Source organism: Pinus tabuliformis, chromosome 2_1 (assembly GCF_031772625.1).
Source record: "Pinus tabuliformis cultivar Carrire ecotype Pingquan chromosome 2_1, CPIR1, whole genome shotgun sequence".
Taxonomy (NCBI): Eukaryota; Viridiplantae; Streptophyta; class Pinopsida; order Pinales; family Pinaceae; genus Pinus; species Pinus tabuliformis.
In genome coordinates, this window is record NC_142299.1 from 147,148,514 (window position 1) to 147,152,812 (window position 4,299).

Consider the following 4,299-nt stretch of genomic DNA (forward strand, 5'->3'; position numbering starts at 1 on the left):
TTTGAAGATATTAGAAGCATAACAATAAGGAGATAAAAACTTTCCAAGTGGTTTATGGAACCATTATTTGAGAATATCATTGTGGGCTGCTTTGTAAGAATTGGGATAGGAATGTCCAGGTCAGGACAAAGTACTTACAGTCTTTGCATGGTAAAAAATGTTGATGTGACAGACCCTAATAAACAATACAAGTTTGAGAACCTCACCACATACAAGTATTTGAATTGTTTCTGGGGTAGCAAGAGCAATGCAACAAGATGGCAGATGGCCAGGGTGTCTGATTCACCTCCACTTGAGAAAGCGTTTTCAGATTGGGAACGAGAAGTAGAACGCAGTGGTGGTCGGATGATTAGTCGAGCAGAAGTTGAGGAAAAAATAAATGCGCTAAAAAAGATAAATCAATTTGTGTATTCTGCAGAAACTGTAAAACAAATGTTGTAGGAAAAGAAGTTGGCTTCCAAAAGGCCATCGAATGTGGCTGCTGAAAAGGACAGGGTTAGAAGAGAGATGGAGCTAGTGGAGAGCAGGCATGATTATTCAGAAGTTGAGAGAATTAAAGTGAGATTGAAGGAACTAGAAGTCCTTTCTCTTCAGAGCAAAAGCAAGGATGCAAAAGCCTTGATGCTAATAGAAATGAATAAGAAAAACAAGGCTGAAAATTTCAAGAACGCTTTTGAGATCAAGCCTCTAAACCTTAATCTTAAAGCAGGTGAAGCAGGGTATGATCCTTTCACTCGGCGTTGGACTCAATCTCAAAATTATTATGATACAAAGGCGAAGGTTGCTGAAGACAACACTGATGCGAACAAAGAGGCAGATGCAGCCAAAGTAGAGGAAGCCATAGCAATAGAAACTGTTGAGGATGATGGAAAGCTTGTCGACACTGATGCTCCTATATCAGAAGATGCAAGGGTGTATTCTTTGCATGATTTTGAACTTCCAATTTCACTTGCTGGACTGCAGAAGTATGGGGGTGCTCAAGGGGCCCCTTTAGTTTTTATGGCTAGAAAGCAGAAGATTGAGTCAACTTGTGGAGTGCAAGTTCCTAGTAATGATGGAAGGAGGCATCATCTGACATTAACTGTGAATGATTACAAGCGTAGAAGAGGCCTGCTGTTAAAATAAATAATGATATTTTCTCTGCTTGTTGGTTTCCCCATTTAATTTTTATATGAAAGATTCAGAAATTTCCTTTTGGGATTGCCAGAAACATATGCAGAAAAGCCTTAAAGTGAACATTTTTGTAAATTGTTTCAAATTCTATATGTAGTGTGCCAGTATAGGCACTTTAAAACACAACTGCAATAACCTAGTCAACCAAGGATTGTCTTTTAACAGTAGCAACATCATGGATTGTTGGCAGGCATGAAATCAACAATGTGTTAGAAATATAGGCTGTATTTTCTTGACATCTAAAGTTCAAGGGTGTTTTTTTTCCCAACCATTCTGCTAAAAAATGGTATATAATGTTCCAAAAGGATTCCTTTCCTCTAAGTAACACTATTCCACTGTAAGTTATCATGCAGTTGGTGAAACATGGCATTTTATGTTGTTTGAGATTGATGTTGAGTGATGCCTTTTTCTAAATTATTGTTGAAATATGTATTGTTTTTCATATTCATGTAATAAATGCTATGTTTTATTAATTTCTGTTGTTGTAGTATAGTTTGCTTAAATTCTTTTAGAGTTGTGGTTGTTTTGTTGTGCTTAGTTGTTTATTCTTGCTTTCGATTGATTGCAATTCTATCTAATAAGCAACTATCTTTTACATGGTAAAAACGTTTGGCTGAATCAAGGAAAACATTCGAAAATCTGGAAGAACTTTGGTACAGCCAAATAATTCGGTTCAGTTGGGATTCGTATAGTCAATCTGTTGTTTGTCCAAAACTGAACCAAACCAAATCCAATTTTAACCCAAAAAAATCATCTTCCCAAGAAACCCTAAAGAATTCTTAAGAAAATGCATTTTAACTTTCAAGCTGTGGAGCGATAAAAAGGTGTCTTCTGAACTCCTAATTAACTCACATTAATTATCAACCCAGGGACGACTTTTTATTTCAAGAGTGTACTCTGTCTGAGGCGGCTATTTACTTAAGAGTAATGTTTTGCAGTATAGTGCTTAAAACCCACAAGGAAATGAATGCTTGAAACAAAATCTGATTGGAACAACAAGAAACTAAATCATTCATTCAAACAACCATCAATTGAGGATATGGTAGCAATAACTCAGTCCTCTAGAAATTGATGCAAAAGGAATTAGAGCATGGACCATGGATCAGGGAGCGTGGTAGCATTTGCTGAGGCTCACGACAGCCTTGGACCTTCTCTCACACCAAAGCAATAAATGCAAGTAAAAGGAACAGCAGAAAGTAAATGGAACAGGAAGTCTAAAATGGAATGGCCGTAAATGGAACAACAAACTAGAATTAAAGGAAATGAACAACAGCAAAGCCAAATTAATAATAATCTTTACTCTAAGAATAAATTGGACAGCACACAGAAATATAACAGCATTGATTAATGATAGGATATGAAACAATGCTGGAAAGAAAAACACACAGCACACCTCACTAGTAATCTGATCTTGGTAATTCAATTGTCAATCTTAGTTATAAATAATACGACTGTCCTTTAGCACGGAGCAGCAACATTCATAGATTCAACAATCGCAAGGAAGTATAATTCTAAGATGAATTCAATAATACCAATGTTCAAATGTTACAACACAGACATTCCATAATTAAATCACAATGATATCCGGTAAAAACCATTTTATATCAGCAATTAAAGAAACAGCAATGCGCTGCAAAGTCAATATGATATTTCTGTCTCAGAAAACGATATCACTTAGCGGATCAAACGTAACAGAGCTGTGTTGTAAAATAATAAAACAAATCAGATTACCGAATCACGCTGATGAGCAAACCACGCATAAACCAAAGAAGATAATATACAGCAGCAGCAGCAGCGTACTCCGCCAGAGGCTGGGCCCTTAGCCGCCAGCGGATGCCGCGGGGTCACTTCAGAATGAGAAAATTGAACAGCACTCCCAAATCATTTATTAATCAGCCAATCATGGAATCATTACAACAGCTAAAGCTTAAGAATTACAGCATGAATAATCCACCATCGTTGTCCATTCATTTCTCATTCCCCAAATCCATCATCACGTCTCCCCCTCTCTGATCTTTGTTCTCATTTAAATAGAGAAAGATCAGAGAGTATAGATAATTACAATCATGATTTATTTTACAAATTTAGGTTGATTCTAACCAGATGATCAACAAGAAAATATATTTCCCTTTATCTCTTCAACAAAAGCAAGACGAATTTGGGTTTGCAGCTGAGATTTGGAGGACGGCCGCAACTGCAAATCTGAGAAAATCGTGCTCAAAGAACCCTGCATTTCTCCCTGTAAAAGCCGAATTTGGGCAAACCGTTCCTTGCTAAAGTTAATTGGGCCCGTTCTGGACAAAACCCATGTTCCGGAGTTTCCAAATTCGTCTTCATTTGCTCAGAATCTCAACCGCAAAACTGTCACTCCTTAAACCAGCGAATTTCTGAGTTGGCAGATTTAAAAATCAAATCTTCAATCTGGAAGTTACCTTGGAGGCTAAAAATGGTGAATAATGTTATAACCAACTTATTAGAACTATCATTGGTAAAATAATGCATAATAATCAATTTATTAGAAATAAAGGAGAATAAATAATGTAAGAGCATAAATCATCATAAAATGGATTTATTTAATAAATTATAATAAATGACATGATGAAGAATGGTAGAAATGGGTGGAATAAACGTTCACAAGTGACAATAATAATGGCATATTAACGACCCAACACACCCCCACACTCAATATGTTGCATGTCCTCATGCAACGAAAACTGAATATATTGCATGTCCTCATGCAACCCAAAGACAAAAACCATGTGTTAACCAAGCAATAAAAATTTGAGAATAACTGAATGCTTCCTTGATTAATGAATATTCAATTTTAGCAATCTCGATGAAGGCATAACAATTTTTACATTGACATTCAACTATATGTATGAGGTTGCAGCAAAATATGACATAGATAACAACAAACTTCATTAACCATTTTCCCCAAAAACTACAAACCAGCTTTTGTCGAAATTTGGCAAGTAAATTTAGAATATATGAATGCCTTTATGATCCAAAAATCAGATTGTTTTGATGCACGGATCATGAGATATAAACAAAATGGCTGTAAGTGAGAGTGCATGATTTCCGAAATTTTATGAACCAATATTTCTTGAATTTATCTAGGTATGTGTA

At 36.0% G+C, this 4,299-nt stretch overlaps 1 pseudogene; it reads left to right on the forward strand.

The window, feature by feature from the left end:
- Nucleotides 1-332: 332 nt before the first annotated feature.
- On the forward strand, nt 333-1,125 carry LOC149199180 (protein RTF1 homolog pseudogene; annotated as a pseudogene).
- Nucleotides 1,126-4,299: the final 3,174 nt, after the last annotated feature.